Source organism: Vipera berus (genome assembly GCF_964194415.1).
Source record: "Vipera berus genome assembly, chromosome: 3".
Classification (NCBI taxonomy): Eukaryota; Metazoa; Chordata; class Lepidosauria; order Squamata; family Viperidae; genus Vipera; species Vipera berus.
The window spans coordinates 144,946,736-144,961,898 of record NC_138204.1 but is presented as its reverse complement, the minus strand read 5'-3'; the positions used below and the strand labels follow the sequence as shown (position 1 = coordinate 144,961,898).

At 38.1% G+C, this 15,163-nt stretch overlaps 1 protein-coding gene across 2 annotated transcripts in view; it reads right to left on the bottom strand.

The window, feature by feature from the left end:
- CDYL (chromodomain Y like) overlaps positions 1–15,163 on the bottom strand; it is a 125,346-nt gene that overhangs the window by 76,281 nt on the left and 33,902 nt on the right. The window lies entirely within an intron of this gene.

Genomic DNA, 15,163 nt, shown 5'->3' with positions numbered 1-15,163 from the left:
TTTAATAAGAATTGTATTAGTTTAAACAGGAGACAGTAAATACTAAGGGGAAAAGAGAGGAAAAACTTAATGTAACAGCTTGAGACTTGCACTAAAGATAACTTGTATGTCATTGTATTATTGATTAACCCAGCCGCCATGTGGCTTTTCAAATACTTAAATGTAAAATTAGAAAATCAATAAAACATTAAAAAAAAGATAGTACAAAATCTTTGCCTTATAGCATATTATCTAGACTTACTAATTACACAATTTTACTAAGTAGCAGGATTTGCATGGTTATGAGTACTTCATACAAGAGCATATTGTTGCTATAGAACTTCCACCTATTTTTTTCATCATTTGAGGGTCTACATCAGACATGTCAAACTCGCGATGTCACGTGACATCGTGCGACTTATCGGAGCTTTTTCCATTGCCGGCAATGGGGTGGGCATGGTTTCCTGATGACGTGTCCGGCCTCCAGGCCGGCAGTTTGACACCCCCGGTCTACATCTTGCAAAAATCATATTCAGTGCTACTCATCACAGTCAGAAATATTGGCTCATGGAATGCATATAGTATAGCAAAAGTGATTCCTTTCTACAAATTCAGCATTCCTACATAGTCTATCAGAGCCTTGGTGGAGCAGTGGGCTAATGCCTCCTTAAGTAACACCAGCTGCCTGCAATTAGTGCAGGTTCGCATCCCACCAGGCTCAAGGTTGACTCAGCCTTCCATCCTTCCGAAGTAGGTAAAATGAGGACCCAGATTGTTGGGGGCAATTAAGCTGACTTTGTAATAATGCCGCTTGGGGTGTGTGTGAAAGCCCTAATAAGCAGGCATATACATAGAATGAAGGCTATTGCTAAGTTTGTAAGCCGCCCTGAGTCTTCGGAGAAGGGCGGGATATAAATGGAATTAAAATAAATAAATAAATAAATTATATAAATCATTTCTATCAAAATGTAAAATTATCTATCAATCCATGGAAATGAATCTGTTGAGATAACCATTAATGTATCGCACATATGCAAATAAGTTACAAAATTTGCTTTGATTAGTTTATATTTGTAATGGAAAGATAACTCTAAAACCTAAAATCAAACAATAGCAGTTCTTCATATACTGGTGAAATGCTTTAAGCAATTTGGTAACTTGATGAGAAAGAAATTAAAGAGATAGGCAGGCAGGCACACACATACCTCATCAGAAATGGAATGAATCAAACTTTGAATTGCTGAAGACCTGTCTTTATGCACATTATTGTTAAACTATTTTCAATCTCATTTCTATACATGTATACCAAATATGTTTTCATGAGATATATAAACATGTGTGCATGTTTGTGTGAGTATACCTTTATTAAATTTCAAAATAAAGTAAAATAAAATAAAATACAAACTAATATAAAGGGGAAAAGGAGAAGGGAATAAAAGGGAAAAGTGACAAAAAACCCATAAAAGAAATATATACAAAAAGTGACTTCCAACTTTTTCAGTATAGAGACCTCTAAGTTCAAATAAATAAATAATATCTCTTTAAGGGAAATGGGCAGTTCAGAAATGTGAAACACCCCCCCCCTAAAATAACTAAAGTAACTTAAAATATTAACCAATATTTTAAAAAACATACCGTATATACTTGAGTATAAGCCGAATTTTTCAGCCCACTTTTTGGGCTGAAAAATTCCACTTCGGCTTATACTCCAGTCAACAAAAAAACTTACCGAGGACTTGTGCGCGGCCGAGGCTTTGGTGCTTCCGGGATCGCGCGCACCTCTCCCAAGCCACCGCAGTCCGAGACCTGCAGGTCTCCGTTCCTCCGCGCCCTGCCTGCCTGCTTCTTTCAGCTGTCTGCCCATCAGCTGTCCATAGGGATGCTGCAAAGCTCTCCTTCTCTAGGCCTTGGACTCCCTCCTGGCTGAAGAGTAGATGAACCAAGCCAGCAAGGAGACAAAATGTTTCTGCAGCTGTTTTTCCTCTGAAGGTTTTTTTTGTTTTTTTTTTAAAAGTAATCTCCGAAGGTTATGCCAGAAAATGGAGGACGCTGGGTCTTTGCAAGCTTTAGCTGTCCGCCTGGCTGCCTGAAGGCCGCCCTTTTCAGGCAGTCTGACAGACAGCTAAAACTTGCAAAGACCCAGCGTCCTCCATTTTCTGGCACAACTTTTAGGGATTTATTATTATTATTCCTACTACTACTATTACTACTACTACTACTTCAGGAGTAAAAAGTTGCAGAAAAAAATTCTCTCCTTACTAGCTTAGTTCCTCTACTCTTCCATCTGGAGCCAAGGTAAGATTTTAAAAAGGGATATTGGTTGGAAGGCAGAGGGAGAGTTTAGTTTTAGCATCTAAAAAAAGGGGGGGGGAAATCAGCGAGTACATCCCAACCAGCTTTTTATGTTTTTGTTATTGAAGAAATATGGGGGAGGGGGAGGGGTTCTGGGGTGGGTTGGGGAGGGGATAATATTGTAACTTCAATAAAAATTTTCAATAAAAAAAAAAGAAATATGGCTTTCTGGGGGAAGGTGGGGAGGGCGTTAAGGAAGGAAAGGGGTTTTGGAAGCTCGTCCTGAAGCTGCCTTTTGTGCAAGGGGCCTTTTCTCAAAGCCTAGAGAGGCAGCTTTGTTGCCTCCCCGTAGACAGCTGATGGGCGAACACCAAAAGCTCCAAAAGGCTAGGGAACTAGTCCCAGAACACCTTGGTAGGAGGAAGGGCAGAGGCAGAATTGGGAAAGAGGTAAGACAGGGTTTTCCTTCCCAGATGTTTCTCTTTGGCAAGACAGCCAGCTGTGCTGAAGCCCAGTATCTGGGGGTGGGGGAGACCTGAGGCAGGCGGGCTGGTGCTTGCATTAGGCCTCCCAGGATCCCAGAGGCTTGCAGAGCGCGGATCCAGCCTCCGAGGCATGCAGAACGGCGGATCGGCTTATACTCGAGTCAACAACTTTTCCCAGTTTTTGGGGGTGAAATTGGGGGTCTCGGCTTATACTCGAGTCGGCTTATACTCAAGTATATACGGTATTCATATATTAGTTTAACTTTAATCTAACATATAAAATATATCAATTCACAATAATTTTCTAGTCAAATAAAATCTAATCCTCAAATACTGAAGTCAAAAATTCATTTCTCTATTTATTCTATAGAAAATTTAGCAACTATCTCCAAGCCGCAAGAAATTTAGCGCTTGAAATAGATTTCTTATGTTATTCATTCATCATTTTGTTCATTCATTCATTCAGTGTATGGCATATCAGACATGGAATAGCAATATATATTAACATTTCACCTAGATTAATAAAACACAGTAAAATATAAATGTTAAAAAAATATGTTCAAATACCAATGTCTAGGCCATCTAACCACTGAAATACAGCATCATTTATATTAAAGGGGAAAAAATCAGATAGTGGACAGGTAAATGGCCTCAGCTTACAACCAGCCATGGTGTGATCTACAGTTTGATGTGGGATCCCACAGTCACACTGAGGGGAGGATACTATGTCCCATTTTTACAAAAAATTCCAGCAGACACCACTTGAGGTGCAAATCCTATTGCCCATTGCTGACACGGTAGTTCAAAGCCTGGCATCTTTTTATGTGGGGTCATTTATATGTTTTCTTATATTTCTTATATAATAAAGGTCTTTGGACAATGTAGACTCAATTCACATTTTGTATTTTTCAATAGAAAGATTCCTTCTATCCACTGGTAAGCACTGTACTTATACAATGACTCTTGCTGGTGGAATGGTAGAGAAATAATTACTGACAATCCCCACCACAACCTTGGCATATCTTATACTTTCTAAAATTTGAAATCTATTACAGTCTTTAATTAAAAATAAGAAAGCCTTATTTTTTATTTCCACCTTAGTTTCAAAGCAGATTTTAATATTTTTTTTTAAAAAAATTACTCCCGTTTGTGTAATCCCTGTGAGAAGCAATGCATAGTAACTAATTTATTACACAACGTAAGGAATATCTAGTGTACCCCAAACCCACTTAAAAACAAGTTAATGCAACATAGGTTTCATTATATTTAGTTTAGTTATGAATTTGCAACTTAGTTGTCAATTAATTTTAAAATATAATTTAGAATAACTTCTATACTGTGCAACTGGTTCTAGTCTATTAGTGAAATTCAGTATACTGTAGATAGGCCTTATTTATCTAGCCTTATACAGAGATCATTTGCAGTTATAACAGTGGTGAAAAAGTAACTATGTCACTTATCTTTGCATTTATGACTTTTGCAGGTCTGTAAAGCAAGGGAAAACTGAAGTAAGATCCATAAGCAGTTGCACTTTCATACAGGAACTGTTTCACTTAACAACCAAGTTAAGTGGTCTCAATTGTGACTGCTAAACAAGGAAGGGGCGCTGTCTTACCTGAACGCCTTTTCTCAGCATGATGATGGAGAATACCTGTATTTTATATTCGTATCCTTCAAAATCCAGCAAACCTAACAGAATGAATCTGGAAAAACTATCTTCCACTCTCTTTGCTTCTCCAGTTCTAGATCCTGATCATGACATAGCCTCTACGTCTGTGAGAAAATATAGTATTTTATTCTCTGATTTTTCTTTTATCTTTTACGTCAGCTCATCTGACTATGTCTGTTGTTTGAATGACGGGACAGGATAGTAGAGTCAATAGAATTTTAAAATATTTTCATATTTAATTTTAGAACAAATTACACTGTTTGTTTAGCATTTGAAATAATTTAGAGAATCACAAATCACTACTGCTAATATGCCAACTTATTTACAGCATTTAATTTGAATACGTATATTTATATACAAAGCCGTCCCCCATCTAAAAACTAGGGATCCCACAATCTACAAACAACATGTATAACCATCCATCTTTAAAACAATTTTAAAGACTCCCAACAATAAAATTGGTTTACTTATAAATAATAAACAAATTATAATGCAATAATTATAAAATCTAAAATCATAAAATAAAAAACAAAAACCCAGCATTCTAGACCATCCCTCCCTCATTCTATCATAGCCCCAGGATAAAAAAATACCGAGAAAGGGACCTGAAGCGTGTACATCCAATCTAATCTGGTAGGATGGGTAGATACTCTCAGATTGAGGGGGTTCTGTAAATAAACTGGTCCTATGCACTGTAATGGGGACGCGGTGGCTCAGTGGGTTAGGACACTGAGCTTGTCGATCAGATGGTCGGCAGTTTGGCGGGTCGAATCCCGAGTGCCGCATAACAGAGTGAGCGCCTGTTACTCGTCCCAGCTTCTGCCAACCTAGCAGTTTGAAAGCACGTAAAAATGCAAGTAGAAAAATAGGGACCACTATGGTGGGAAGGTAACAGCGTTCCGTGCGCCGTTGACATCTAGTCATGCCAGCCACATGGCCACGGAGATGTCCTCGGACAAGCGCTGGCTCTTTGGCTTTGAAACGGAGATGAGCACCGGCCCCTAGAGTTGGAAATGACTAGCACGCATGTGCGGGGGAACCTTTACCTTTATGCTCTGTAAGGCTTTAAAGGTGAAAACCAGTATTTTGAATTTGGAATGGGACATTTAGGCGCCCACCAATGACCATGCCCACTTCACCCCTAGCCACCTGCCTCAGCTCATTGGCAGCTAGTCTTCCTCCTCTGCTGGCCCTCCATGGCAATTCTCCATGGCCAAGGGCCCCCTGGCCCTTTTTTCCAGGCTCTGTTTGTCCTGGATATTTTGCTCCATGGGATAAGAAGCCACAAGCCAATTGGGCAAAATGCCTGGGACAAATGGTGCCTGGGGCAAAGGTCCAGGGGCAGAGGGCAAGCTGTGAATGGGCTGAGCCGGATTGCTAGGGCAAAGTGGGCACAGCCAATGGTGGGTGCCTAAACATCCTAGACCCCTTGAATTGCACCTAGAAAAAACTGGAAGCCGGTGAAGCTCACAAAACAGATGTGACATGGGAAAACCTAGGAACTCTCAGTATTGCACATGCCCCTGTCTTCTGGTCCAGTTGTAATTTCCAAATGAGCCATATGTAAAATTCTCTGCAGTAATCCAAACTGGAAGTGAGTAAAGAAAAAATGACCATGAGTAATGCCTCCTGATCCAGGAAAAAGCAAAACAGGCACACAAGATAAAACTGTGCAAAAGGCCCCCACTAGCCATGGCAGCCACCAGCACCTCAAACAGGAGCTCAGTTAAAGAGGGCCTCAAATTGTGCATGAGCTCAAGTGTTACATAGACATACACATGCCCAAGTTTGAAATTCATTTAGAAAAAGCATTCTGATCACTTCTGTAATGAAGATTCTGACAAGAGTTCAAACAAAATACTGTTGAAAGAGGTTTGTTATCTGTGCATATTCTGTGATTTTGCTACTGGGCAAGGCAGCTCCATCTGAAGCAGACTTTTCCTTAATAATAAATAAAAACCAGATGTCTTGAAAATCATTGTTTAATACTACCAACCACGTTAAAAATAATAGAGCTAGAACTGTATTTGTAGGAGAAAATATTCTTGTTCAAACAGTAGCATGGCAAGATCTTTCTCATGAAATAAACCTAATACAGGCCTAAAAATAAGTTCTATTCAGGCATTTAAAATCAAGCAATAAAAGAATTGTCTCTTCTTACAGCTGAAATGGCAGCTAATGTAATTGTAGAAATAAAAATCACATGCCAGAATAGTAGATAATAGAAGCAAGTGATCTGACAGGGATCAGTTGGCATAATAATTTAAACCCTTTATTATTAGATTTACATCTTTAGAGTAGAGATGAGACTACAGTAACTGAAGATAACATTAATGATTTGGTTTACTATGATTATTTTAATACAATACATACTTTTAGACAATTATACTGATATTTTAGCTATTTACTTATCTAGAACACTGCCTTCCAAAATATATGTTCATGTGTATTGAAAAGTTAAAATTTTGTTTGCGTGGTTAAATTGTGCAGATACTTCTGACTATAATCCCTCAACTGAGAAATTCAATTTTCAAAGCAATCCAGTAAATAATTAATGTTTGATACAATTAATATTGGCATTCTTTGCGGGGAGGCTCCTTCCTTATGCAAAACTAGTTTATTTTGAATACTTATTAGTTCTTTTCAAGATAGGCAAAATCATTTATTGTATCCTGCAAACTCAACATTGCCTCTTTATGCATGAAAGCCACTACGACCCAGTGGTCATAGTCTTTCTTTTCTTTTCTTTTCTTTCTCTCTTTCTTTCTTTCCATTCACATTTCTGTATTTTTTAGGTGGTAGGTAAACCTTTATCACAATCTTTGACCAAAATGTGTATGTAGCTATAGAGATATAGAGAGACAGATATAAAATATACATTAAAATTGAAAAAAGAAGTTATGTGAGTTAAAGAAAAACAAAAGAAGGAAAGCTATTTACATTTTTATTCAATAATGAGCAATTTTTAGACGACAATGATAAATTTAGTAAAATGAAATGTGGCTTGGTATCTAGTACTAGTGCTAGAGAACCAGTATGGTGTGTTGGTTAACATACCAGGAGAGAAACTAGGAGACTTTGACTTCTAATCCTGCCTTGGGCATGAACCCAGTGGGGTCAGTCACTCCCTCTCTGCCCTAGAAAGAAGGCAATGGTAAACCACTTCCAAAAATCTTGCTCAGAAAGCTATAGAGAACTAGCCTAGTCAGTCAACAGGTCTCAATGACTCAAAGCCCCCCTCCCTTCAAAGCTACCACTGACTGGTATACAACATTGTAAAATCATAAGATAAAAAGTTTTAAAATTCTACCCAGAGGGACCCTAACATTCTAAACAGAGAATGCTAAACTATTTTATGATGAATATAAGTAACCTTGATTTATGATTATAACTGAGCTTGGAATTATGGTTGTAAATTGTGCCGGTGGTTAAGTGGGTCACCACATGACCGCACCAAATTTCATGACCTTTTTACAGCACTTGTTAAGCAAATGTGGATGTCATAAAGCAAGTACCATGGTTGTTAAGGAAATCTATTGGCCTCCATAGGTGAATTTTTGCTGGAAGTTGATACAGTAAATGGTCATAAATACAGGCCAGTTGCCAAGTGTCCAAAATGTGATCATTTGACCATGAGAGGGCAGTGCAGCCATCAGAACTCTGAATCTGGGTCATATGTAGTCCTGAGGAGATTGTTGCAATTTACGTAATTCAAGGACTACCTGTATAGCATCTTGACCCATTTTATAAATTTTAAAGGAAATCCGAATCTGTTTATACATTTTATCAAAGACTTTTTCAGAATCACATGGTAAAATTGTAAATTGATCTTTATTTTTATTAAAGTCTATTAAATCTATACTAACCTAATACTGTCTCCTGCTTGCCTAATTTTATAAACTTAAATCATTCTTAGTAACAATATCACTTGCTGTATTTAGTAACACTGTTGTTAAAACCTTTTTATCAACATTAACACATGGATCTGATGATAAGTAGTACGCTAAGTGTGATCTCCCCTTCATGGATTACTGCCTTGTCGTGGCGAAGGGGCTTGCGTAATTCAATGAAGCTATGAGCTATGCCGTGCAGGGCCACCCAAGACGGACAGGTCATAGCCGAGAGTTCTGACAAAACGTGATCCACTGGAGAAGGAAATGGCAACCCACTCCAGTATCTTTGCCATGAAAACCCTATGGACAGTACCAAAAGGCAAAACGATATGACGCTGGAAGATGAGCCCCTCAGGTCGGAAGGCGTCCAATATGCTACTGGGGAAGAGCAGAGGGCTAGTACTAGTAGCGCCAGAAAGAATGAAGCGACTGGGCCAAAGCCGAAAGGACGCTCAGCTGTGGATGTGTCTGGTGGTGAAAGGAAAGTCCGATGCTGTAAAGATTTTTTCTCCATAGGAACCTGGAATGTAAGATCCATGAATCAAGGAAAGCTGGACGTGGTCAAACAAGAGATGACAAGACTGAACATCGACATCTTAGGTATCAGCGAACTAAAATGGACAGGAATGGGTGAATTTAATTCAGATGACCACCAGGTATACTACTGCGGGCAAGAATCCCTCAGAAGAAATGGAGTAGCCTTCATAGTCAATAAAAGAGTAGGAAAAGCAATACTGGGATACAATCCTCAAAATGACAGAATGATCTCAGTTCGAATCCAAGGCAAACCATTCAATATCACAGTAGTCCAAGTCTATGCCCCAACCACCAGTGCTGAAGAGGATGAAATTGACCGGTTCTATGAAGCCCTACAGCACCTTATAGAACTAACACCAAAAAATGATGTCCTTATCATCATGGGGGATTGGAATGCTAAAGTAGGAAGCCAAAAGATAACCGGAATAACAGGCAAGTTTGGCCTTGGAGTACAAAATGAAGCAGGGCACAGGCTGATAGAATTTTGTCAAGAGAATACGATGGTCATAGCAAACACTCTTTTCCAACAACCCAAGAGACGGCTCTACACATGGACATCACCAGACGGTCATCACAGAAATCAGATTGACTATATGCTCTGCAGCCAAAGATGGAGAAGCTCTATACAGTCAGTAAAAACAAGACCAGGAGCTGACTGTGGCTCAGACCATGAGCTTCTGCTTGCAAAGTTTAAGCTTAAACTGAAGAAAGTAGGGAAAAGCACTAGGCCACTCAGGTATGAATTAAATCATATCCCTGTTGAATATACAGTAGAGGTGACAAATAGATTTAAGGAATTAGATCTGATAGACAGAGTGCCTGAAGAACTATGGACAGAGGTTCGCGACATTGTACAACAGGTAGCAACCAAAACCATCCCAAAGAAAAAGAAATGCAAGAAAGCAAAATGGCTGTCTGAGGAAGCTTTGCAAATAGCTAAGGAAAGGAGGGAAGCGAAAGGCAAGGGAGAAAAACATAGATATGCCCAATTGAATGCAGAATTCCAGAGAATAGCTAGAAGAGATAAGAATGCCTTCTTAAATGAACAGTGCAAAGAAATAGAAGAAAACAATAGAATAGGGAGGACCAGAGATCTTTTCAAGAAAATTGGAGAGATGAAGGGAACGTTTAATGCAAAAATGGGCATGATAAAGGACCAAAATGGCAGGGACCTAACAGAGGCAGAAGAGATTAAGAAGAGGTGGCAAAATTACACAGAAGAACTATACAAGAATGAGCTTAATGTCCCTGATAATCACGATGAGGTGGTCACTGACCTCGAGCCAGACATCCTAGAATGTGAAGTGAAGTGGGCCTTAGAAAAGCTGAGCAACAACAAAGCTAGTGGAGGTGACAGTATTCCAGCTGAGCTATTCAAAATCTTAAAAGATAGTGCAGTAAAAGTGCTACACTCAATTTGCCAGCAAATTTGGAAAACTCAACAGTGGCCACAGGATTGGAAAAGATCAGTTTACATTCCAATTCCAAAGAAAGGCAGTGCCAAAGAATGTTCAAACTATCGCACCATTGCACTCATTTCTCATGCTAGTAAAGTCATGCTTAAAATCCTACAAGCTAGACTTCAGCAGTATGTGGATCGAGAACTACCAGAAGTACAGGCAGGATTTCGAAGAGGCAGAGGAACTAGAGATCAAATTGCCAACATACGCTGGATCATGGAGAAAGCTAGGGAGTTCCAGAAAAACATCTACTTCTGCTTCATTGACTATGCTAAAGCCTTTGATTGTGTGGATCATAACAAACTGTGGCAAGTTCTTAAAGAGATGGGAGTACCAGACCATCTTATTTGTCTCTTGAGAAACCTATATGCGGGTCAAGAAGCAACAGTGAGAACTGGACATGGAACCACTGATTGGTTCAAAATTGGGAAAGGAGTCCGGCAAGGCTGTATACTGTCGCCCTGCCTATTTAACTTATATGCAGAGCACATCATGAGAAAGGCAGGGCTAGATGAATCAAAAGTTGGAATTAAGATTGCCGGAAGAAATATCAACAACCTAAGATACGCAGATGATACCACTCTAATGGCAGAAAGTGAAGAAGAACTAAAGAGCCTCTTGTTGCGGGTGAAGAAGGAGAGTGCAAAACTTGGGTTGAAACTTAACATTAAGAAAACCAAGATCATGGCATCTGGCCCTCTCAATTCCTGGCAAATAGATGGGGAAGAAATGGAGGTAGTGACAGATTTTATTTTCCTGGGCTCCAAGATCACTGCAGATGGGGACTGTAGCCAAGAAATTAAAAGACGCTTGCTCCTGGGGAGGAAAGCCATGACAAATCTAGACAGCACACTAAAAAGCAGAGACATCACCCTGTCAACAAAAGTGCATACGTATAGTCAAGGCTATGGTCTTCCCAGTTGCAATGTATGGCAGTGAAAGTTGGACCATAAGAAAGGCTGAGCGCCAAAGAATTGAGGCCTTTGAACTATGGTGCTGGAGAAGACTCCTGCGAGTCCCTTGGACTGCAAGGCGATCAAACCGGTCAGTCCTAGAGGAGATCAATCCTGACTGCTCTTTAGAAGGCCAGATCCTGAAGCTAAAACTCAAATACTTTGGCCACCTAATGAGAAGGAAGGACTCACTGGAGAAAAGCCTAATGCTGGGAAAGATCGAGGGCAATAGAAGAAGGGGACGACAGAGAATGAGGTGGCTGGATGGAGTCACTGAAGCAGTAGGCGTGAGCTTAAATGGACTCCAGAAGATGGTAGAGGACAGAAAGGCCTGGAGGAATGTTGTCCATAGGGTCGCGATGGGTCGGACACGACTTCGCAGCTAACAACAACAACAACAAAGTGTGATCTATATTTGCTTATATTAATATAATGTTGATTAAATGCTGCTGATAAAATTCCCTTATCAAATATCTCATCATACAATTGACAAAGTTTTGGCACCAAAGATTTATAAACATTTTATATCTCCTAACAGGGAATCCATCCAAACCTGGTATTTTACCGCGTGCCATTTTAAAATCATTTGTTTAAACCAGGGGTATCAAGCTGCCCACCCCATTGCCGGCAATGGAAAAAAAGTCACAATACGTTGCGACACGTCACGTGACGTTGTGAGTTTGACACCCCTGTTTTAAAATCTCTCATATTGTAGAGCAAATAAAAGGTTTTATTCCGTCCCATCTAAATATGGTGCTTTAATTGTATTTTTAAAAGCCTTTATATCTTCATCCTATACAGTCTCTGGTTTGCTATATAATTCTAAATGGAATTCTTAAATTCTTAATTCTTTTGTCCCTTTCACCTCTAATAGTTGGAATCACTGCCCTATATTTATTTTGCTTTAAGTGATTAGCCAAAATGTTAACCAGTCTCCCAGTTAATTCTATTATAAACACGTGAGCATGAATTGTCTGTGATAATATAGTATTTCATTCTTATTTCTTCTTCTGTATTTGTAATACTTGCCCATAAATATTTCAATTCATCTTTCAATTATCCCTTTTATTTTTAATCTTATATGATACATAAGCTGTAATTCAACAAGAGATATCTTTATACTTCCCTTTCAAAAATTTGCACACTTGATATTTATGAATTCAAATCAAAGAATTGTAAGGCTTCTAAATACAATTATTGAACAAACTGTTTATCCTTCAAAAGGGAAACAAGGAAATATTAATGTTTTATTACCTCAACTGTTTTTTGAAACACATTTCAAGATAATTTCCTTATGGTCCAATATATAACAAGCACTGATATTACACTCTTGAATTTGGTGATTTAAAATAAATATTAAAAAAATAATCATGCCTAAAAAATTTGCTGCACACATTAATAAAATGTGAATTCTGTTAGTTGGATAAGTGAATTCTGTTAAATTCAATTATTCTACATAAGTATTATTTGTTTCTCTCACTAATGATTGGATTTTGTTTGTACCAGTATATTTCTATCAGGCTTGGGATCCAATATTTCACTGAAATGTCCTCCATTACCAAATTGTTATAAATACATTCAACATTGAAAACATTCATAAAACATAATATATACGTAGAACATAAAAATAGAGAATACAGATTACGTTCATAAACATTAACCATAGCTATTGCATCCGTATTTTAGCACATAAAATTGAATAATGGTCATTTACATCTCTGATAAGCCAATGTACACAAGTTGATTCCTTTTCACACTGAAACAGACACACCTTTAGACTTCATCAAAGCATCTGTAACATAAACCATTTCCACACAAGCCTTCATTAATAAAGATGCAACCTATTCCAATAAATAAATCTTCTGTAGATAAATATCTGAAGTAACAAATTTTAATATGCTAAGATTACATTTTTAGATTCTTACAACCCTTCTACAGGACACAAACTTACTTCATTCATTAATTTATTTTGGCCCACTTATAGTTTCCCCAAACCAATTCATTTAATGACCTATAACAGATACTGTATCTAGTAATGAGCTGTTCTGTTTGAATTGATTGTGTTTTCTCGCAGATGTGAAGCCTGCATAGAAACTCAAATTAGCATTCAAATATCATACCAAGATGATATGCAAATGTAATGAGTAGAATAAAGAATTAGCAGTTGCCTAGACAATGGGAGAATGTCTTAACTTCTATAGCAAGAGTGTCAATGGACCTCAAAATATGACTTAATTCAACATGAAAAAGTAGTATTTAGAATGTAATGGATTCCATTGTTTCTACAAAAAAGGATGGTCTAACCAGGCATGTCAAACTTGCGATATTATGTGACGTTGCGTGATGTATTGTGTTTTTCCTCCCATTGCTAGCAATGGGGTGGGTGCAGTTTCGACGTGACGCATCCGGCCTGCGGACCAGCAATTTGACATGCATTTTGACATGTCTAAGCATTTTGCTAGAAGTGTAATAAAAATAATGCTTCTTTCAAACACATGCTTTTATAATGTCTTATATTAAACAAGTTTTGGGAAGAAATAGTGATCTATATGTACATGGAACGTGTGACAAAATCTAGTATTTTCAAAGAATAATATTCTTTTAAACTATATACCTAGTGCATGGAATCTAACAACTGAACAAAATAAATGGATTCTCCTTGTCCTTACTATGGATAAAAAATTGATACTGCAACACTGGAAAGATAAATGTATGCCCCATTCATTCAAAGGATTAAAGACTTGATTACACCTATGAGCAGATTGCCTACAGATGTAGATTTTATATGGACAAGTATAATGAATAGGAATAGCACTTATTATATACTGTCCCCCACAGTGCTTTACAGCACTCTCTGGGCGGTTTATAAGGCCAGTGTATTGCCCCCAACAATCTGGGTTCTCATTTTACTGACCTGGGAAGGTTGGAAGGCTGAGCCCCTCAGGATCAAACTCCAGACTCTGGGCTGAGTTAGCCTGAAATTCTAACCACCAGGATATAATGAAATATGGAACTCATTTATACAAAATACAATGGGTTAAAAATGATATATAAATGTAGTAGAAATTAATATTATATGTCTGGCTAACATAAAGGCTCTTCTGCATGTTGGATACAAAACACTGGTACACTATTTAGCAGTTGCAAATGATTCTCAGCAGATCTAAGTTACAGATTTTTAAAATAAAGTTTATATCCTTTTGTAAGTGTTTGAAAAATTACTGTCCTATCAGCTTTGAAATATACTACAGATAGTCCTTGCTAAACAGTCTTAATTGGGACCTGAAACTCCACCACAAAGTGAAGCAATTTCCTATGTGGGAAATTATGTGGCTGTGACTGTACTTTCTGACTGCAAAGAGGCAAGACTACTCAATTCCACACCTTCAGCTTCTGTTTGCCTGCTAATCATACCACTGTCATTTTTGAATATTCAAGTGCCTTGCTTATGGTCTTGCACATATCAAAAGCAATGATATCATCCCAGCAGCCCAGGACTGGGTGCTGTGGGCATGCTACTCAAATGTTTTACTCTCCTGAAATCTCTTTCTCCCTAATCTCCCCCCTCTGGGCAAGGGGTCTGGGAGGAAAGGTCAAGATACGTAAAAAGATTGAGAGTTTGAATTGATATTGTATGTAGTAATATTTTTGCAAGTGACAACCACAGATAAATGTGACATAATGGATAGTTTTTGCATTAATTATACTTGTTCATTATAAAATTATAGTGGTCAGACATTCATAGCACTTATAAGAGATACACTCAAATCTGCATGTTTTCTTGCTACAAAATAGAACGATTACATTATAATTCTTTAGATGCTTAATAAGTATGTTTTATTTCTGTTAAGATAGTTTTATTCATTGAGTGAAAGTGTTTTTAAAAGTGAATTCA